The sequence below is a fragment of the Vitis riparia genome, chromosome 13 (assembly GCF_004353265.1).
Source record: "Vitis riparia cultivar Riparia Gloire de Montpellier isolate 1030 chromosome 13, EGFV_Vit.rip_1.0, whole genome shotgun sequence".
Lineage (NCBI taxonomy): Eukaryota > Viridiplantae > Streptophyta > Magnoliopsida > Vitales > Vitaceae > Vitis > Vitis riparia.
Window position 1 is genome coordinate 3,666,846 of NC_048443.1, and position 23,799 is coordinate 3,690,644.

The 23,799-nt window shown below is 38.1% G+C and overlaps 1 long non-coding RNA gene and 2 pseudogenes across 1 annotated transcript; all 3 read right to left on the bottom strand.

Moving 5' to 3' along the window:
- Positions 1 to 365: 365 nt before the first annotated feature.
- Positions 366 to 3,542, bottom strand: LOC117927912 (annotated as a pseudogene).
- A 2,777-nt stretch (positions 3,543 to 6,319) lies between these two features.
- On the bottom strand, positions 6,320 to 7,259 carry LOC117927915 (annotated as a pseudogene).
- A 3,247-nt stretch (positions 7,260 to 10,506) lies between these two features.
- LOC117927865 lies at positions 10,507 to 15,861 on the bottom strand. The gene is made up of 3 exons (XR_004653426.1): positions 15,782 to 15,861; positions 14,682 to 14,765; positions 10,507 to 10,540 (listed from the first exon to the last, which is right to left on the bottom strand). It is a non-coding gene; the product is annotated as an uncharacterized LOC117927865 (long non-coding RNA).
- Positions 15,862 to 23,799: the final 7,938 nt, after the last annotated feature.

A 23,799-nucleotide genomic window follows, 5' to 3' on the forward strand; every position in this document is an offset into this window, starting at 1 on the left:
ATCTTGCAGAAACAACTGGCTGTTGTCATCTGTATCTGAGCATGGAACAATAGCATGTGATTGACCAACTGGAACAATTTCAAATAGGAACTCTTGAGAAGGAACTTGCTTCTGTCTAAACCATTCCCCTGTTGTTTATTATATGAAACATCATTAGCCGAATCCTGACCAGCACTGTGTCCAAGGATTCTGCTCTCAATGCCATCTAAAAACTGGTAAGATTTGATTATCTGTAGAGCTTTCTTGTCTTCATCATCATTTGAAACTGCTGTTCGAATCATGATCTTACACCTAATTGCTGAATATGTAAAGAAAAGTAGCAATACTCTTTGAAACTGCAACCAACATGAAACTGAGGGGGCAGAAAGGGTTTATGGGGATGAGCCTTTAAGTGAAGCCTCTGAATTTGAAAACTTGCATCTGCTCATTTATTCTTCTCTCTGTTTCAGAATTTTGTTTATCATTCTCCTTAGTGAGGTGTTCTTTTTGTGCCATAACTCCATCAACATCAGGTTCATTTTGAGTAATGTTCTTGTCAATCTGGCCAAATGTTGCAGGTCCTAATGCCTAGGCAGTTCCTTTCTCAAACTCAGAAAAAATATCCATATTCATCTGCATCCTCTGATTTTCCCTCTAACATTAGTTTCTTAATCACCTTCTCACACAGCTTCAGATCAGGAATCAGATTCCGATTGAACATTCGACAAGCCACATTATATGACATCAAAGGAATCCCTTTGCTCAAATAACTTTCAATAAGCATGTGGCAAGTATTGGCATCGATTTTTGAAGCTGTCCTGAGAACTTTGCCCAAGAGTTTATAGGCCTGCTCGAGGTTTCCAAAACTACAAAGCTTTTGAATAACTTGATTATATGCTGTCTTGCATTCTTGCCTGAAAGCATCTTCTCTAATAACTTCAACAAATCTTCCACCCTACCTATCCGACAATACTGGTGGATAACTGTCCGATATGTGACAGGAGTAGGAATCAAACCCACCCGAAGCATCTTCATTGCAAGTTTAGTTGCTTCTTCTATTCTACCTTTCTTTCCCAGTGCATCAATTATGGTTGTATATGTAACTGCATCTGGGTGTTTGTTACTTAGATACATATCATCAAGCAATGAGAGAGCAGCTTCCAAGTCATCCTTTTGACAAAGCCCATGAATTACAGTAGTAAAGTTACCACATTGACAGCACATCCATTGTTCAGACATTGCTCCACGAACTTTTTGGCCTCATCCACCTTTTCCTCTTGGCAGAGAGACTGAATCAGTAAATTAATTTCAACAGGTGTTGGAAAGAAACCCTTTTTAATCATCTCCCTGACCAAATCACAGGCCTCAGACAATTTCCCTTCCCTGCAAAACCCATGCATCAAAACGCTGTATGTGATAGCATTTAGAATCCACCACTCCTCCTCACTCATATTCATCATCTCTCTTGCCTCCAATGAGTTCCCATTCTTACAAAGCCCGTTTAACAAAGCTGTGTATGATACAGTATTTGGCTTGCAACCATGCTTGTACATTTGCTGAAGCATCTTTTTAGCTTGATCCACCTTCCTTTCCTGACACAACCCATTGATAACAGAAGTGTAAGTGACTACATCAGGAATGCAACCCTTAGAAAACATTTCATTCACTATTTCTTTAGCCTTGTCCATTCTTCCTTCCTGACAGAATGAGCGAACTATAGCACTATACCCAACCTTATCAACCCGAAATCTCCTCTCTTCTGCTTCCCTTAAAAATTCAAGAGCCTCATCCCCATGGCCATGCTTGGAGAGCATATGGACAAGAGTGTCATATGTAACCTGGTCCGGTAACAAATTACTATCCTTCAACATCTTCTCCATCAACAGTCTCACTTCTTTAATCCTTTTTTCCTTACAAAGAAAACCCATCACAGTATAGCAACTAATTTTGTCAGGAGAGCAACCTTTAAAAGGAATTTCAGCAATCGGTTCCGTTGCATCCTCAAGTCAATGCAAATCACAATACCCCTTAATCAAGCAGTTATAGGTGATAACATTAGGTGCAATCTCAACAATTTGTATTCGTTCCAGGAACCTCACTGCCTTGTTCAGCCTATTTCCCATTACCAAAACATGAATTGCAGTATCACATATTGACAAATCAGGTTCAATTCTTGCTTTCTGCATCATAGTTAAAACCCACGTTGCATTCCTCAACTTGCCTGCCCGACTATATGACACCATCACAATACCAAATGCTTCAGGCCGACGCTCAATTCTCCTCTAAGCCATAAGTCGAAGGACCCGCTTTGCCCCCTGACACAATTTTGTCTTGCTTAGAATCTCAAGCATTGCATAGTACACAATGGGATCATGCCGGTACCGCCATTGCCGGTCAGCCCAGTAGAAGAATCTCAAAGCAACCCGCTCATCAGTCTGCAATTGCAAAACTGCACAAACTTGCCTGGGCTTCAGGCTCCTTAGCAAATGCCTCAATTCCCCTCAAGCTTCAGGTTCCAGGCTGATCGGAGTTCAATTAACCTACATATTCCTCTTACCAAAGAATGTCTAGATTCATCTTCGCCTCCCTCGAATCTTCTAATACCTTCTGTTGTCTGTAACCTCCAGTAAATGAATTCAAAACCATTAAATCGTCATCATTATGGTCATTACCACCTTCTTCTATATTACTCGATTCTTCATTATCATCCAAATCATCAAGTCTGCTTCCGAAGTGGCCTAAATCCCTAGATTCCCAAAACCCATTTGCTTAAATCTGTCACTCCCTTCTCCGATGGCATCAAAATCGTCTCTCTCGCCATATAAACTAGGGTTTGAATGAGAACTAGGATTAGGGTTTTGTTAATACACATGAATCGATGGTAGAAGACTCCACTATCAAACTTCAAGCCTTTAATCCTCTTCCAACCGGGGTATTTGGAACTTACTTGTTCCAGAAATTGCATCAATTTCCTTCTTTCTGTTCTTTATAATAATTGCTAAACCTGTATTGGATCCTTTGATCCCTTGAAACCACCTCTGAATATTCCAACACAGAGCATCAAAATCTCCGGAGATTCTGAAGCTACATTCCTCAAACACGCAAACCCCGTTTCCTCAAAAATCACATCTCCCTTATTTGCATTAATTCCCCTGCCACCATTGACATCTACATCCGGCTTCAACCGCCTCAGCCCCAAATCCGCAATACGATGGTTTGCAGAAAGGCTCGGATGAGGCTAGGGTTTCAAATTTCAATCTTCAGCTTTCATGCGTCAGACACAATTCTAGCAGCCAATTGGCATGACGAATCTGGGTGTCCTGATAGATGGGTTGAATTTTCTCCAAGGAATTGAAGCTATTCAACTACTCTGTTCTTTATAGTGGGAAGTGACAAGATGCAGTGAGCCCCTTTGCCTCTGCTTTATCAGTCAAACTGCTTTCTTTGAGACCACTATTCTTGCGGACAGAAACGCTTGGGAGATGCGCTTGCAGATAACTCCGGGAATTCAGATTCTCGGAATCAGTTATCAAATATTCGAGTGGGACTACTACACGATTCATCCCGTGTATCAACACTTACATCATTCCTCAACGTACTCCCAAATACAAAAGCAAGAGTTCGAACACCGTGCGGGAAAAGAATATAGATAAAAAAAAAATAAAAATAAACAATTGAAGTAAAACTTGGAGAAGGAAGTGGCAGAAGGTGTTGATCAATAAACATGGATAGCCTCCACTTCAGATATTAATCCATGGGCTAAAAAAAAACAGAGGGAAAAAACGCAGAATATGATTTAAATGAAGAACCGAATATGATTGATTCTGGCATGGGGTTATATGCTTTCGAAGACATTAATGACATCCAAAACTAAAACAGGGCAAACAATCAAGCATCCGATCTCACAAAACAAATTGTGGCCCTTTTCGTCACACAAATCAACAAAACCATTAAGTATTCACGTGGAAAAATCAAATGTAGGTCAGAATTCCAAAAGTAATGAGAAGCATACCTGGACAGCCTTGGTTGCAATTGTTCTTTTCCGTTTCCTCTGTTCTTCTCCACGAAAAATTTTCAGAAAAAAAGATCCCTCTCCCCTCCCAGAATTTCTTTTCTCACATATATATATCCCTTTTTTCCTAAATTTGTTTCCTAAAAGGAAATTCTCCTCCTTCCTTTCTTCTTCTCTTCTTTTTTAAATCTTCCATCAAAAGCAATATTCCCAATTTCAAATTCCCCTCCAAAACCTTCCAAGGAGAGTCCCACCTTCCTTAAATCCAATGGTAAGTTTCCTTGCAAAAACATGAAATTCTTGAAGTTAAATAATTGAATAAACGGATAGGCAAGTAAATAAATTAGGAATCGGTAAAAATAAATAAATAAATAAATAAATAAAATAAAATAAAATAAAATAAAAGCCCAAAAGCCATGTAACCATGCAAGTCATACAAGAAGCGGGTCTAAAAGTGCCTAATGGGCCAAGTGTGCCTAAAGGCCAAGTGTATCTAAAAGCTATCCTAAAAATGAATGAAAAGTCTAAGTCTAAATTAGGGCTGCCAAGGGTCACAATAGGGGATCAAATAATCCCTCAACCAAAGTCTCCAAGGTGACTCAGGCAAAAGGTAAGTGGTGAGTAATACTGGGCCACCAAGGAACTACTGTGGAGCACTGAAAATGAATTTTAAAGGCATGTGCTAAAGGGACAAAATTGAGGGTCTACAAATGGGCCCATGTAATGCTACTCCATACTGCAACATAAGAGTTGTAGTGATGCAACATATGGTAAACTCCATTGTAGTACACTGGCTCTTTAAATTATAAACAAAATGAATGAGGACAAGGAATAAAATTGAATGAAAAAACGGGAAAAAAATGTATATAATTGTATGACAAGCCATGAAACAAGTTCTTTCCCTGCGAGGAAATAAAGTGAGCAGCCTCTTCAAAGTTCAAACCATAAATCATCATCCAATCTTTTAGGTTTTTCTTTCCCCATCTTCCTCATAGTGCCCACCACCAAACCCCAAACACTCAAATACAATCCCAACCCTTTATTTTCAGATTTTTGCCCACTGTTCTTTACATTGTGGGATAGTGCCCTTAAAAAAGTAAGGTGGTTAGGGTAGGTAGGGGATGAAGACAGGTGAAAACAAAGTTCAGTGTAAGCAGATGTTACCACAAAGAATAGTAACAAAATTTTGATGCCCAGCTTCAGCATCCATTCAATATACTTGAGGGTTTGATGAACTGATGACTACAATCCTCATCTATCTTGAAGACATAATTATTTCCACCATATAGGCTTGACATTACAGATGCCTTTTGATAATCACCCACTCTTCTATGAAAGAAGTTTGCATTACTCCTGCTCAATCAAACAAACAAGACAAAAACCAAGGAAATCAAGCTAAGTAGAAAGTGGAAGAAAAGTAATGGTTATCCGGCAACCAGGGCTTGGAGCAACAGTCATAAAAAAACACATAGGCTGAAAAGTCAAAGCATGATAAGTTAAATAAGAGAGAAGGAATTTTGATATTTTTCTTAAAGGAATCCACTTCCAACATGTCCTCAAACTCAAGGAAATCAACTTCTAACCCTCACTTCATCCTATAGTTCCAGATTCCATCTTCCACATCCCCGTATGAAAACTTTAACTAATGGGATAATTATAAGATCTAGCCTTGACCAACTTGTTTTGTACATACATGAACAGAAGAAGAAGGCATCTATTAATAAGGTTAGGATGATAAGATTGAAAGTTTTACTCAAATGTGTAAAATAAAAAAATGGTGGAAAGCTCCAAATCAGATAGTTTAAAATATCATGATGTAAAGCATGAGATGTGTCAAAAGAAGCACCCTTTAATGAAGCACAGCCTGGTTGAGCATGTGGAATGTCTCCTATTATTGAATGATTAAAAACCCATTTTTGAGTCCAAACCTAGTAAGCAAGACCTCCTAGATGTACATGTTTATGAAATAAATAGCATTTTAATAGAGTTCAACAACATAAAATCAAAATCCAAGACATGCACTCATCAATACTCATTGCAAGAAAATAATATTTGTAAAATCAACAATTTTATATAAGACATGAAATAAGTACTATAGGAAAAAATTAATATAAATATTGTAAATCAACAATTTTTATATCATGTGTCACTGAATGGATTAATTCAATCCACGAATCCACACAATCAGTTGTTTCATATTCTATTCATGATTCTTTGTCTTTATTTACATAGTGAAAAGAAGATAAATTACATGTTTACAGAGTGAAAAGAAGATAAATTACAGATGAATGAATCTCAAAAACCTTTGTATCAATCAATCAACCAGTTTTATCCTGGAATCTGGGCTTTCCATATCCGACCTGTAACCCAAAGCATGGGCATTCTTGTCTCCCCTCCTAAGGAAAACACCATGCCTCCCAACATAATGAGGTTGTTCGCACTCTCCAAGCTACTCCTCTTACTCTCTCTAATGCTTCGTGGGATGCCCTCAAAAGTAAGCTTCCGCCCATTTCCACCTATCTCCAGGCTGTAGCTGTAGTTGTCGATCTCTGCTTGGTTGCCTATCAGGTTGAGGAATGCCATGTAAATGGGAGTCGACCCTATAAGAAGGCTTCAGCATGGAGACAGAAAGGTTTGTCAAAACAATTGATGATCTGAAAGGGCAAAAGAGAAAGTTCGTTATTTGCCATAATCCAACAACCAACCATGTTATCTACTGGGACTGTTTTTTAGTAGCCTGTGAATCATGTATGCACTATTTTTGGCATCACTCTTAATGTATGGTGCCAAAGTTCTTATCTAAAGGTTACGTTTTATGAATCTAAATTTATGGCAATGTAAAAAAAGTACTTACAGTTAAATCCCATTTGTAGCTTTGGTATTTATAGAGATCTTCTATCAAAAATTCAAGTTTGAACTTGCAGCCATAGAGCATGACTGCCTTGTGATAATCTATCAAGTGAGAAACAAGGAGTGGAATATCCCCAACAACAGAGCACAGACATCCATACCATGGGCAGCTATATGGTTGAAAGTTACACGAGTCTTCATGCATGAGCTTGGTGTGGTAAGGGATGATCTCAGGGCATCCAAACTCTCATTCTTGCAATGCAGTTCAAGTGATTCGACCATCTCTCCAGAGCTAGACACCTTATATCACCAAGTACTGCCTACAAGTAGGACATTTGTTGAGTACCCTTGTTTTATAGCTTGAACAGAGTGTGTGTCCATTGTGGCACTGCAAGAACAAAAGCTTTGTTTCAAACATCGATGAAAAACAAAAACTTTGGGGTTTCCTATTCCTAGACAAACAAGAAGACATAATTTACATATTTATAAAACTGGAAGGGACATCTAGGTAATATACCGATTCAAGGCATTCATGATCCAAATCACTCTATCATCAAAAGTGGAGGATGCAAATAAAAGAAAAGACCAACAATAATAAACCATGTTTTTAAGATAAAAAAAATGGAAGAAATATGAGAAGGGGTGTTCAAAGTCCAAGGAAACAATCGAACCAGCCTGGATAACTCCCCAGAGGCACAAATAACTGATTACTACTCAAAAAGTGCTATTTGATAGCTTGTAATTAATCCTTTTAAACACTTTTGAGTAGTAGTTAGTGCCTTTTAACCCAATTAGCATGTTAAGGCCTCTTTCAATCAATTCTAATCAAATTGTGTAAGTTTTAGTGTTTTTGTTAGTAATTTGATCACCAAAGCATTATGAGATTGAGGAGAGTTTTATGGAATCCTTGGCAAGCAATGGGAAGCTTAGAGGCATGAAGAATCAAAGCTTTGAAGTACTTTTTCCATAAGCAAATCTGGAATGCCAGGGAAAGCAAAGAGAATCCAGCCATGAAGCATTCTTGATGACAGTCACTGCAGCCACTTTTGGAGCACTATGTCCAAATTATGCATGCTATATGTCATTTGAAAGCTTAGGAAGTCAACAATCCAATGCTTCAAACCGTGTACAATTCAGAGTTGAAATGAGGAAGTTACAGCCTTTGGAAGATGATTGCTCCAAGCTGAAGGAAGGATTCAGAAAAGTGCTGCGAAATCACCCTTTTGTTGCGGAATGGTTTCGCAGCCTTTTTGCACAGTGCTATGGATTTCTCCTGAAGCTTCACGCCGCGATGGAAGCCAAACACCACAAGATGGAAGTCAACTTCGCTGAGGTGTTGAATCAGCCTTTTGCTGCAAAGAAATTTTGCAGCCCTTCTTATGCACCTGCGAAATTTCGCAGACCTCATCTTTTACCTGCGAAATGGTCCTTAGTGCTTCCCGATATTTGTAACCGACACTTGGAGATATTTTTCATTAGATTTTTGTTGCCTAATGCCCAAATTCTCCTTGTAAGTCACCAATGATAGGATTCCTTAGCTTTTAAGTTAGGAATTTGGCAAAAATATCTATGTATAGCTATCAATGTAATTTGGTATAAATATAGCCCGAGGAGCCTGTTCTGAGTGTGATGAACCTTTTGTAAAAGTTTCAAAGTAAAATACAGAGCTTGAGCTCTGCTTTACCTTCTCACTTTGATTGTGTTTTTTTATTTATTTACTTAGTTATGCAGTCTCGAAGGAATTTTCCCCAGAGAATGAGTAACTAAACCTTTTAGTTCCTTGGAGTTAAGGTTGCCGGAAAAGGTTCAAGTGCAAGAATCAGAAGCTTTGTGGTTTCAGCTATGAATGAAGAGAAAGTGTGTCCCGTGAATGGTTTCTAATGTTTTTAGTTAACTTAAAACGCCTTGGAGTCACCTGGGCCAACACTTGGTAAGGCAAGTGATCTCTAACCATGGAGATGCACTAGTTTACCCCTTGCGAGCCTCTGGTAGGTGACTTGAAGGTAGGATTTTCTAGAATAGCCAACACTTGGTAAGCTTTTGGACTCTAAGGAGACATCCATTAGTTATCTCTTGTGAGCTTTTGACGGGTAATCCAAGGTTAAAGATCACCTTGAATGGTAAAGGCTAAGTGAGAGGCTCGAACCATTGCAAGTTGCATCTGTGAGAGAATTAAAGCTGAAATCCAATTGAGGGATGCATTTGTGCAGCACCTGTTAGAGAATTGACTTTATGTTAATTCTCTAATGTGAGGGATTGAACCAACTAACCGGAGCTATGCTTTTGCATGAGGAACCTCCCCTGTATACCTGAATCTCCAAGGAATGCTTTTCTTCTTAAGTAATTTTCATCACTTGCTGTGTTGTTAACCTAAGCCTAAACCTTTTTCTACCAAAGTTTGTGTTTTATTTCTTAAGCTAATCTTGAAATGAAACAGCACCAATTCACTTTGAATTGGTATCATTTTCAACTTGAGTACCCTTCCCAGTGGAACGATCCTAGAGTCACTATGCTATAGTAGCTTTTTCTTTGCTACCCTAGTTCATGGTGTTATAGGTTATAAATTTTGTTGATTACTCCGCATCAAGGAGCACCAGCTGGATACGAATCAGCTGAGACACCAATTAGGCATGAAATCAATAACATAGCAAGCAGGCACCTTATTCAAATACATAACACCATATTTATGAAAGAAGAGTGAATATACAAGAAATGGCCAAAACACAGAAGCAAATTTTATTTTGAGCAAAAAGCATGACGAATCTGTTTCCACTTCACTCTTCTATGATCTCGCAAAGGACCAACATTCCAAAGTTTCCAATCCTGTCACTCCCTTTGAAGATTGGTGTGTCAAAATAGGCACTAGCAAGTGCCAAGTAGCTCCAAATTCTTCACCTCCCAAACAACAGTCACATTTAGTTTTTTTGATACAAAGTTACGTATGCACCAAAAGTCCACCTCCTAGATCCATCTGTTCCAAGGCCTATTGATAGTCGCTTCTCATTGGCACTGCAATCCCAACATCTTCTCTGTTTCTACACCATTAGTATGTCATCTACTTCTCTCTCTGTAATTCCAATGACCTTCCCTTTACACCTACTTCATCATATTTTCCCTAATAAAAGGAGTTTCAGATATCACCTAGTTTTTGTAAGGCATTGCAAGGTGTAGTATTTGGAATTAAATAGGCAGAAACATTTCATAGGCTGCTTCTGTAATAAACTGTTAACAACAACAATGATCTCAATTTTCAAAATTTTTTATTTTCCAATTTTTGGAGGAACTCAAACTGAACCCATGATTTCAAATGAAAAAAGAGAGCAACATTAGGTAAATTATGATTACTATTCTAGTTCCAATCATCTAACATGAAATTTAATTATTGATTAAGAAAACACCACCTATACAGAAGACAAGCAAAATCGCAGTGAAGGCCTTCATCTCTAGAAATAAGCTCATTTGAGAAAGTCAAACATGACATCAATCCTCTCTTTTTAAGCCAAAAAATGACACAAAAGCTGAAAACCAAAAAGAAAATGGGGAAACCCATAATATGTTACTTAAACCTTTTGACTAACAAATATGATCCATATTGAAGAACATAGAGGATCCCATGATTTGTAAAGAAACTACCTTCCTGAGAAAAAGATTCCTTCAACACATGTAAAGGCAATAAGTCTCTTAGCAAATAAAGTGGAACTGCAAAAGGGGATTACCACAATGAGAAACAACAAAAAAATTAAAGCAATAAATTTCATGTTTCACTTATTGAGAGCCAATGTTCAAAGTTAAAAAATGGAGCTGAACTATCATGATCAGGAAGCCCAAACAAAATGAACTTGAGGTAAAGAATGTAGTAAAGCCTTTAAACTCTGAGAGTTTAGGATACAGAACATTGCAGAAACTACTAAACCCAGGTCAAAAATTTATTTATCAAGTGTTCTGCTCCTTTCCCCCCCACCCTGTCCCAACCGACACACAAGTGCTTCTTCTATGCAAAACAAGAGTCTAACAATGTTCTGGGATACAATAGCCTCTGTCAAATCCACATAAACAATCAAGCCCATGACTTAAAAACCTGGTGGGCTAGACAGGTTTGTAATTTTATTGCTTTTGCCATACACATGTTTTCATTAAGTTTCAGATTCTATGGTTTTGTTATATTTCATAGTTTTGCCCAATTTCTATGCTCTTAAGAGTTAAACAATAAAAAAAATTTGGAATTTTAGAGTACAAAAACATTAAAAGACATCATCCAATGTAATGTGCAAGTGCTTTTATGCATATTACGCATTTATATAAAAGTTACTCATCAATACTCACTACCTCTATCAATTGAGATAAACCTCAATCCATCGAGTGGATGCCAATTGATTGAGGTTGAGTTGCGAATTTGGATTAACCAGCTTGTTTCACAATCAATTAGCCCATTTTTGAAAGTTTGAGGCAAACAAAATATTTGAAAACAAAAATAGATATTTTTTACTAAAAAAAAGCATTTGGATTCAGCTTAATTTTAGGAGAGAGCCTTCAAAACTACAGCCTATTGTTTTAGTACAAATTTCAAGTTAAGCAGACCCTTAGTCATGAGGAATCCAACAGTTTTGCTCAAATTGGAGTCAATCTTCAAAATCTTATATGTTAAAAAAAAAAAAAATTGATATCAAGAGCTTCTTTGAACTTGACCATAAAAATCACCCAAATTTCATAGTCCTGGAATAGCAAAATATTACAAAATCCAACCCTTCAGAATCCTAACAATATATTTGACATTACTAATGGTGAATCATGAAAGACATTTTTTGACATAGATACAACATATGATGGTGGATTTTTGAGGTTGTGGCACCACTTGAAAAGATCTAGATCTGTGTTAAGGAAGGTGTAGACCCTCAATTTTGTCCCTCGACACTGGCATTTGTCCTTTGGCGTCACCTGCACCCATCGTTCTCATATGGCACCATAGGCCCCTTTTGGCTTAGTCGGTGTCCGAGCCTCCTGTGGGCTTGTTTGTGGTTCATTGTGGTGCGTATGTGGTTCATTTTGGAGGGTCATTGTGACCATTTTCCTAGTCGTTCACATCACCCTATAGGAAGGAAGTGGGGTCATCCCGATGTTTTAGCTTAGTTGAAGTTTATACGGGCATGTTGAGGTTCGGAGCACTCGGGCTTGTTTTGATCATGGTTCCCTCATTCAAACTCGGAATTGCACACCGTTTTTTTCATGGATTCCTCACTCTTCCAAGAACATTCTATCAAATTTTCAAGATTTTTTTGCAACCGGTTCGACCGGTTGGCATCCGGTTCAGCCGGTTCATCGAGTCAGCCGGTGTAGAACACTGATTTTTGGTAATTTTGGGACCCAAATCCTACATAGCTCAGGCCCATAAGCTCCAGATCGGTTTTGGAGAATGTTGTGGCCCATTTTGGGCCCTGGTTTGGGTTCTTTGCAGCCCACCATGAATCCATATGGATTCTTGGTGGTGAAGCAAGCTGAAAACTGAAGGGAGTGAGCTGGCCTCGTAAGTGCAAGAGAAATAATGGGGGTGTGGTTCCCATGCTGATGGAGGGGATTTCGGTGCTAAAGGGGAAGGAACCCAGGAGGCTCAAAGGCTGAGAGGGGTATGAGTATAAAAGGTGAGAGGATAGGAGAGCAAAGGACCTTTTGGCATTTTTGAGAGGGGATATTTTGTTGGTGAGAAAAACAGAGGGGGAGGAGCATCTTCTGAGTTGAGAGCGTGGAGGAAAGCTACAGCATCTCGGTTTCTGGAAGTCATCATCAGCGTACATGGATCATATTTGGCGGAGATTCTGAGGTAAGTATGCTGAACTTTTTTTTTTTTTTACCTACAGGTCATCTTCATCGTCTTCGTATGCTTTTTTTCCTCTTTCTCATCCTCTTTTATTTCCTTTGATGTGAAGATTGTATTGCTTGGGTGTGGATAATAAAGGCCACACATGTTTGTTGTTGATTGGTTATGAATGGTTGAGGATTACAGATGAGGATGATTGTTTTCTTGATGTGTTAGAATCACGTTTAGGCTCAAGTTTAATTCATTCATCGTTTTCAATTCAGCACCATAGTTGGCTGACTTTGTCAGTCATGAGGAACACCTGACCTTGCTTTGTTTGGTTCTCACTCATCCGGGCTCGGAATTGAGAACCGTTTCTTTGTTTGCTTCCTTATTCATTTAGAAACTTTCTGACCAAATCTGGGATTTTTTATCAACTGGCTGAACTAGTTGGAAACCGGTTCAACCGGTTCAGCATCATGGCTGGCTGACTCTATCAGTCATGAGGAATACCTGACCTTGCTTTGTTCGGTTCTCACTCATCCGGGCTCGAATTGAGAACCGTTTCTTTTTTTTGCTTCCTTATTCATTTAGGAACTTTCTGACCAAATCTGGGATTTTTTATCAACCGGCTGAACCGGTTGAGAACCGGTTCAACCGGTTCAGCACCATGGCTGGCTGACTTTATCAGTCATGAGGAACACCTGACCTTGCTTTGTTTGGTTCTCACTCATCCGGGCTCGGAATTGAGAACCGTTTCTTTTGTTTGCTTCCTTATTCATTTAGAAACTTTTTGACCAAATCTGGGATTTTTTATCAATCGGCTGAACTAGTTGGGAACCGGTTCAGCACCATGGCTGGCTGACTCTATCAGTCATGAGGAGCACCTAATCGGGCTTTGTTTGGTTCTCACTCGTTTGGGCTTGGGATTGAGTGTCGTTGCTTTTGTTTGATTTCTTATTTATTTAGGAGTCTTCTAAAAAATTTGGGAACTTTTTCTCAACAGGTTGTACCAGTTGAGAACTGGTTGAACCTATTCTGTAAGAGGACTTTGGGCAGCCCTTAATTTTGGAATTTTTCAAGCCTGTATCCATTGGGGCTCAAACCCATTTGCTATGGGGCAATTGTGAGCCATCTTGAAGGTTTAATTCAGTGTTTGATTTCAATTAGTGTGGGCCCATTTTGAGGTTATGGGCGGTGTGGTCTAGGTAAGTCTAGTTTGATTTGTATGACATTTGGGGGAGTCCATTACCTAATTTCAACCAGCTTTCTTCCTTTTTGGCACAAAATTTGATGCTTGATTTTGAATACATGTTGCGTGGCTGACTCACCCTCTACTGCAGCACATGGATAGGGACTACAGGTATGCATCGTTGGTTTTAGATTGTTGAATCATATGCATGCATGGTGCTTGATCCTGAATGATTGTTATGTGTTTATCTGTGTTTGGTTGACCTTTTATGCAGCGTTGGGTTGGGGACCACAGGTACGCACCCATTGTTTTGGTTGGTTGAATTCATATGCATGCCAAATACCAATTAGGATTGTGTGATTCATGACATCTATTTAGCCTAGGGTTTCATCTTTGACCCATATGCTCCCACATACCCAATTCATTAGTAGAGACCGAGTTCCGGGCCTAGAGGGGTGCTACCTCGCATGAGGTACCTTCCCAATGGGTAACCTTATCCCCGGACCCAGAATCTAGTTTTCGCAGACCGCTTTTTCCATACTGGGTCATTAGGGGTTTTTGTTCTTACTTAATTTTCCCCATTTTAAAAATAAAAATAAAAAGTAAGTGGCGACTCCATACGACACCGTTCCTCACCGGGGGCGGGTTTTTCAAAATTGGAAAACTCAACTTTTTCATTCTTTCTTTTCTTTTAAAAGCGAGTCGCGCCGGTCCGGTGGATCGGGTGAGGGTCCGCAGAAGGTCCAAGTCAACTTAAATCTGAAATGTATGGACCCATTTTCTAAATATTTGAGTTTCTAAAGCGGGGCCAACATCATTAGTGAGAAATAACCACCTCATATAACATGTACACATACCTCAACTTTCCTATATAAGTGGTGCTCCCCTTCCAAACATCACCAGCATTAAGAGAGATGATATCGTCTATGCAAGTAGGACGTCTACAGTTCCATGCAACAAGAAGAAATTTTCCATCATCAGTTGAAGTTGTCAATAGATAAGACAAAAGCAAAAAAGTTAAAACATTTACAACTCAAAAACGAAACTAAAAAACAGAACCTGTCTTCTAAAAACCTGTCTTCTAAATATCCTACTTGGTAATTAAGAATGAGGACATCTAGCTCTTCACCAATCCAACCATGCAACTAAATACATCAAATGACCCTAGATCGTTGCAAGTTCTATATGCAAGAAAGCCTTCATTAATGAACCACAACTTATCCAAAAATAAATGGGTTTAGCTATTCACCTTGAATTAAGCCGAGATAGAGATGATATGTTTGGTTGGTACAATTCTGTTTTATAAAACACTGAATGAGGGAGCCCCTTGGCCTAGGCTGGGGGGAAAAATTGATTTTCATATATGAGCTTATAAAGGGATGGGCAAATGTGTTGAAGATTATAGCATCCAAATAAGTAGCATTAAATTACAATAATCACTAATAACAAAGCAGCATCCAACAAACCCTCCAACCACCCCCACCCCAACACACATAGAGGACTTCAAATAATTTATAATGGCATGCTTGCAAGAGTCAAATATTCAAGAATCATAAAAATTAACTACATAAACTAAACTGGTTTAGAAGACTAAAATTCATTTATAAGGATAGAAACAACTTAATCCATATTGTTCTGCATAATGACACTAAATGTGACCCCAACTCTATATTGCTTATAACTGAAACTTTTGATCTTGTCCTACAAAATATTTTTATTGATCACTATTAGTCTTGCACCTTAATGCATTAGTTGATATAAATTTTTTTTTCAGTATCGTTTTTTCACAAAATTTTTGAAAGTGGACTATCAAAGTAGTAAACCAATGGCACTTCCTTAGTCTAGCATTGCTATAAAAGAACAATTCACTACAAGTTTCCCACTGATGGTATCGAATAAATTAAAATAACTGGAAAAGCTTGACAAGCAACATAAAAATAAATAATCAAAATCTTACTTAAAAATTCCAGCTTCACCTTTCATATAGCAAAATTAGCTTGGCCAAATAGTAGGCAGAATAGAAAGCAATTTCTTCAACCTAGGCAATAGTTTCTCATATTGCTGGCTCTCTTAGAATTACGCACCTGCAAAGAGGTCATGGAGTAACCTCTTTAGCTCAACCAAAATTTCATATACCAATGTATTTTTTATAGTCAGTGGTAAATTAATCTAAAAACACCTAACAAAAGGGGGTCACAACCCAAATATATCGGAAGTATGCAATGGGTGCCCAAAGTAAAAATGGTAAACCAAAAAACCAATTATGATGTATCTATATAGTTTTTAGAGGGCTCCGGTATTGGGCATGCCTAAATTTACAAACAAAAATCAAAATAAGAACAGTTATATTATAAAGTCTGAGTCATGATGAGAATGTCTTATGATCACATCCCTTTCTCCAGCAGCCATGATTCCGAATTGTAACATTGCTCATGTCTTTATGGTTGTCAACCATCTTGTTTTCCAATTGTCGCCTGCAATTAAGAAAAAAATAATAATAATAATACCAATAATGATGAGAATAAAAAGAAGGAAAAAGAAGGTGACATGAAGCTAAGAAGTAGTTTTATCTATAACACAGAAAATATAGTAGATAATAATAGTGCAACCTAAAACTGATTTGAGCATCACAATAGCATAGAGGGCTCCACCTTTTGATTATGGACTACCGACACCACCAACCCCACTCTCATGCAAGTAAGGTCCCATTAGTGACCTTCCATGTTGCAGGTGGACTCTATTAATCACATTAGACATGCCTTCATGACCTTCTCTCTAGCATTATTTGCGGCACTAGTAACCAAGGTAATGACCGACCTCAATCGATATAGATGCATCTTATCCTGCACAACACACCAAAAGCATGGCCCGGTTTGGTCAAACATGTAGTACTCCGGATGATTTCCAAAATATGTATGAAAATTTTCTAATTTCCTATATAAATTCATGCTCGACCTAATCAATCATAAAGGAGACTTGACCTCTATTCTCTGAACCTCAAAATGATTTTCAATTTTTGAGATTAGGATGTTGTCATTCTCACTGCACAGCCAATTAAAAACAGCTCCTGTAGAATCATCTAAAACAAATCCGTTAGAATGCTCTACTTTTTTTTTTTGTGAGGGAATACAACAATTTAGAATCTGAGCTTCCAATGATTGGCAACAGGAGAATCAAACTACATTATTGATTTCCCATATTTGAAACAACAATGAATCATGAGATCAACAACAAACAAAGAGGCATAATAATTACATTTCAATGGAGGAAGTATTACGTCAAGCATAAAGTAACAACAACATAAGCATGACATCAAGAACATACCCTTTGCGGCCACAATGTCATGCCCTCCCATTTCTATGCAAGTACACCTCATAGTCAGGCTCTGCCTGTGTCCCATATTTAAGCGGCAAATCATAGTTGACATCCAAATTCACCTTCACAGACAAATTCGAAGCAATTACCATCATGGAAATTCATTATCAGTACAGGAATAAAAAATTACTCAAAAATCCACAGTGCTTTGTGTAACATTCCTGCACTATTCTTCGTACTGACAGAAATAATGGTTTGCCCCAGCTTATGTCCTAACTAAAATTTTTTGTCTTTAATCACAACCATCTTGGAGAGTTCATCAGGGCATTTCATCTTACACTGCTTCACAGCCTGCAAGGATAGTTCTTCTTTCTTTACAAACATTTGATGGTAGGAAGCTTTTCTTGTAATGTAATTTTTATCTATATCGTTGAAGTAGCAGAAAATAGAAGCACCTAATGAAATTCACAACACAACAAAAAAAGGAAATTTTTATCTGTATCGTTGAAAGTAGCAGAAAACAGAAGCACCTAATGAAATTCACAACACAACAAAAAAAGGAAGTCAATAGTATGATGGTAGCTCTTTCACATGATACTAACAACTTTAACATAAAGATCCAAACCATCTAAGAAATGAGAACTTACAACTGGCATGTGCAAGTGAGATCGCATTAATGAGGAGAACCTTGGTATTTTCTTGTTCTTCTTTTCTTAGTGCTTTCCCAGCTTACGAACCACCTCCAGATTCTGCACCATTAAATTTCCACTGATAAAGCCTACATGCTCAAATATTCAAACAATAAGCCTCTATATGTTTCATAAATATAATTTATGTATAAAGTTTTTAGTAATAAACTATCAAAATCACTTGACAAGGTACTTATCACAATAAATAAATAAATAAATAAAATACTTCACAGGGTATTCATTCTAGTGTGTGTCTTCTCTTATCAAAACTCACAAGACACTAATTTATTGCTTAGTTCATATGTATTTAATTGTGATTCCAAGAAAAAGTCTACTTTTATGCCTGAGTATTTTTTGTTGGAAAGGTAATTCCCTCAAATATAAATTTTCTAGAGAAACAAACAATAGAGAAAAAAATAGAGGACACCATTCTGATTATGCACTGTCGGCACCACCAGCCCCATTCTCATGCAAGTACGGTTCCATCATTGACCTTGCCTGTCCAAGGTGGCCTCTATTAATCAAATTCGACATGCCTTCAAGACCTTATCTCTAGCATTGTTTGCCGCATTAGTAACCAAAGAAAACGACCAGCCTCAATTGATATAGATGCATCTTGTCCTGCACAACACACACCAAAATCATAGGCTGGTTTGGTAAAAATTCAAATAAACCAATTTCTAAAGTCTTGGTTACACTTACCTCCGCGATTGAATGTGCTAGTGTCGCCTCGTTCCAATGTTCCATGTACTTGATTGCGAACATGCCACAATCATATCTACACCACCAATTGCATTACACCAATCATATGCATACATCAGGCATAAAAGACAAATACATCAGTACCGCATATTTAATGATACGTAAAATAATAACGGTTAAAATAATCTACCCATTTAGTTGTTGCACAATTTGGGTTGCACGTGATGGAATTTTGAGACCTCCAATCGCCTGAGCATGCCATGAGCATGAAATGCTTTATCAATTACATTAGACAAGCGTCTCGATACGACACTTATCCCGTTATCCCTTCTTAAAGGCAACAAAGATAAGATTTCGACCCTTGAAGCTGGAATATTGACCACTTGCACGTGCCAATGGTTGTTGTCGCAGATGGGAAAAAATAGATACACACATATTGATGACATTGCCATTAATAGGTTAGTAGGGCACTATAATATGATAATTAAATGAAACAAAGGCTTTGACCATGATGCCATTGTACTAGGTTTGACATACCATATCACAACTTGAGAAATCATGACCCACAAATTCAGCATGAAGGAACATTTGACACCGCTCTCTGATTTCATGTTTTTTGGCCTTTACCGTAAGGCTGGCTAGCACCACCTGTCCATTTGTTCTTACAGCTCACCACACAGTCTTCAATTTAAAATAATAGAGAAACGCATTAAAGAATGATGAGTCGAAATAGTGTGTGCGGTGGTATAGCTTGTCTGCATTCATCATTCGGCAGACCACTCCAATAATCTGAAAATGTACACATGTAAATGACCATAAACATAATAATGTGCATCTTATATAACGATCAAGGCAGAATAGAAATCTTTGACACATACCGCACTATTTACCTAACGGCCTCCATTGAGCGAAGAAAGCTCATCCCGTGTTATATATGTGTCATGCATATCGCACAAGATCTCGCTACATGTCAAAAATGTGTTAAGTCAATAGCCATAAAATTAACAATAATGTTAACTTTAACAATAAATGGTGAATTCCTCTTCTGACAACGCATAATCCGTAACCAACCTTTCTTGTTGGCTGATTTTAGGAAATAGTTGAACACATTGAGAGACGAAAGGGGATTTGCAAATGGCGGCTAGCTTGACAAGCCTTTTCGCTGTGTGTTTAAATCTCCGCCTAGGGATAGGAGAAGGTTGTTTGCTGCCACAGCCTTCTTGAACACCCATTTGCACCCCTTTAAGTGATTGCAATTCAGCACTCTTTTGTGAAGGTGGGCATGTGTCGTGGTCAATACATGGGCCATCATCTACTGCTGCACCGGTGACTCTTTGCTGGCCAGAATGAGTGCTTGCGGCACCGGTTTCTTTTCTTATCCATTGGGAGGGTATCCATGATTGATAGGAATTTCTTTCCCGAGCAGCGGGATTTTGGTAACTTAACCTACAACATGAAAGAATGAAAATATATTACAAATAAGTCGCAATTCTAGAGTTAAGCCTCAAGGGTAATAGTTTTAAAAGTAGGTTAAAGGGCTGTCGAATATTTACCACTTCAGATCTTGATGGAACATGGCTTCTCCGCTTCCTTTGTCTGCTATCCATGTGTTTAATAAATGAAGTGCTTCTTTTCCTTGAGTATTTTCAGCAACGATGTAGACTAGTAGTTGGGGAAAATTATGCACCAAGAGATTGTGAATGGAGCATCACCGTGACAATTGCAATATAAGGGGTAGATGCTGCATCTGCACAATGAAATGAACAGTTTTATATATGTATTCCTCATTAACAGCATAACAATCTTAAAAGGCCACATGTATAGTGTTGTAGTTGTATCAGTTGATCAGAATTGATCTCAAATATAATAAAAATGAGTTCAAAGGTCAAAGAAAATTCATAAAGTTTACATAAAATAGTTGTCCCTATGTTTATGAATGATGGATTTTGATTTACAACCTGTATAAGCTTGTTTAGTACAACAATAACATTTGTTCAAGTATTGTACAACACAGTTCTTAATAAATGGGAGCTTGATATTTACAATATACCTTAAATTGGAATAAAAAAGTACACCACTATATGGTTTTCAACAAGATTAGCCTACTAAGAAATGAAGCAAAAGGAATTATGATAACAATCTTGATGTAATATTACCCATTACAACACACCAATGATAAGTGTTACATATGTGTTCTTGGTTGGTAAAAACCTTTAGAAGAGTGTTCAAAACATGTAATGGATATACAAAAAACACATAGTTTTAGTCATGGAAGAATGTGACAGCATTGCACTTAAGACAAAGGGTTCTTACACGTTTTCCTGTTGTGCCCAGAAATATGACATCTTGAGCAAGAGACAGTCCGTTTATCTTGAAATTGGGACTCAATGCGCTTCTTTCTTAGTCTGCCAGGAGGCCACTTGGTATAGGGAGGGTTAAGAGAGAGGAAAAACTTCACCGGTGATAGATAGAACCAAACCATCATTAGCGACCATGCATGTCATGCGTCTCTATACCGGAGAAGGAGCCCGAGTAAATCAGCTCTTGCATTGGGAATTTGTACCAATCTTGAACAAAATCAACAACATTCTGACCGATGGAAAGAATAACGATTGCCGCATGTTCACAATGGATGCCCAACATTTCCCAACCCCTACATGTGCAAGTATGCTTCATAATGTCCATATTCAAGAGGAGTGACCGGATACACCTCACCCTTGGCAATTTTCTGTTGCACTTTTTCTTCAATTTTTGGCCCTATGCATCCCTTCCAATTGTTTGATTCCTCTTTATGTTTGATAAGCATAGAACCTAACTTAGCCATATTCTCCATTAGAAATGTACAAATGGAGTGATGTCTTTCATTCCTTAGCTAAGCATTAACGACTCGGCAAGGTTTGTGGTCATTTTATCCCATCTTTGTTTTGGGAATTTGGACATAGCCCAATGGTCGAGTTCATTTTCTTCAACCCATTTGGCCAAAGCGTCTTTGTATTTCTGTAGTTCAAACATGGAAACATTGTAATCGTGCTCTAACCTTGCATAGGCAATACTATCAAGGAATTGGAGTGCATTTTCTTTACCTTTGTTCCCTCTTGTGTTATGTTTGCTCAAGAAAAAGTTGAAATTTCCTTCAAGTGACGGTAACAGTAGGCGTGGTTTTTAAGCCCAAACACTTCAGGAACACTACGAAGGAGAGCGGGATGTCTATCCGAGATAATAACGACTTCCTTATCTCCAACAACCTTCTTCAAATTTTGCCAAAACCAAGACCAATCGTCATAATTTTCTGAGCTCATCACGCCAAAGGCTAAGGGGAACATGGTGTCATTAGCATCGTATGCGGTCGCCGAAAATAATGCACCCCTATATGGCCCACTCATATGGGCGGAGTCAATAGCTATGATTAGCCGACACCTCATTGCAAACCCTTGGATAGATACCGAATGAGCAACAAAGAGTTGCTCAAAATGTCCATCACTTGAATGCCGCAACTCAACAATGCTTCCCGGATTTGTTGCAACCATTTTCTCACACATCCAAGGCAACAATTTGTAATAATATTTGGGTTCTCCATAAATGCGCTCATTTGCCTTCTCCTTGATATTCCATGCTTGAAGATACGTCAATTGCATCCCATGTTGCCTTTGAAAGTCCTTACAAATTTGGCGAGGTTGGTAATCTGGAGTAGACCGGATGACATCATCAATAAGCAATGAAACTCGATTAAATCTCACTAAAGGTTGGCATGTGGCAACATCTTCCAAACTATGATTATGGTGGTTATGAAAAGTGTGAACCTAGACGATGTTCGAATCCCCAATTGCGCGAGCTGTGACTTTCCAAGGACATTTAGTAACTGTGCAAACAACTGTCATGTGTTTCGTACTATTCCTCTTGAAGTGATAACGGAATCTACCAGCAATTGACATCAAATAAACGGCATCACGGAACTCAGCAGCATTGGGGAAGGTATGTCCACTACCCATAATGGAATTTTCAAACCACCTTGAGTCACGTTCGAGTATATTTGCTTCCGCACATCTATGGGAAAGCCCATATGACTCAATTGTAAGAGAGTCATTACAGATATTAATTGGCAGATCGCCACCGGATGGAAGTAGGTGTGCAGAATTCGAACCAACAATAGGAGAAGGGGCACTACAAAGGAAAAAAACAAAAAAAAAAAAAATATTCATCCATCTACATATATTTGAAGAAAAGTTAATAGACATAGTGGATGTGATGTTGGGAAGGCTATCAGTACCTATTCGGTGTTATATGCCTTCAACAACTTCACTTAATAATGAGACATAGATGTGACAAAACATTTCGTTGAATCGAAACATCTTAAGTAGGACTGCATCATCATGCAACAGTAGTAGACATGATGGCTCAAACTTGATCATGAATTCCAATTTGATAGAATTCGTTCAAAGTGCAGTGCATCACACAGTTTTGAAACGAAATCACTATGTGACATATGCCGGCTAACAACCATCGATTCACTACGACCACCCTAATATTGAACAGACCCTCCAACACATTTAACTAGCTGACCGCCTTCATGAATGTAGCATAACATGTCCTCTTCCATCACCTTAATTAAATAGAAACTTGTTACAAAAAAAATGACAACAAAAAAATAGGGATTATGTATGAATACAATGACGAAGGAAAGATGAAAAGAGAGTGTGGACCCGCATTTTTCACGTGCGTCCCCACTCGATCAACGAGACTCTTTTTTTATTTGTGAAAAATTAATTTTGGAAAAGTCGGAGTTGCCACTTATTTTATTTTTATTTTAAAGGGAAATAAAATAAGAAATAAAACCCTAAAAAAATGACTCCATAATTTTTGGAAAAGCGTGTCTTTGAAAAACCCCGAGTCTAAGTTCAGGGATCATGTTACTTATTAGGAAGGTACCTCTAGGAGGTAGCACCCCTCTAAGCCCTAAAGAGGTCTTTACTGACTAAGTTGGGGAAATGGGACAATTAATTGATTAATTGTAGATACCTAAGTAAGCTAGGTGATTTCAGAAAGTAGCATGCTAAATAAGAAGATCAATCACAATAAAGGAGAGTTAGGGTGCGTACCTGAACCACTTCTTAAGCGCTATCATAAAACATCAATGGTTAATTTAGAAATATGACACACGACATGCATTTTATCAAGGACGATCAAACAAGCATTGAGACAGAAAATCTTGTCAATTAAAGTGGTGAGAGTAAAGGCCAACCTTATGGGTTTTCCAGTGGCCCTCAAAAAA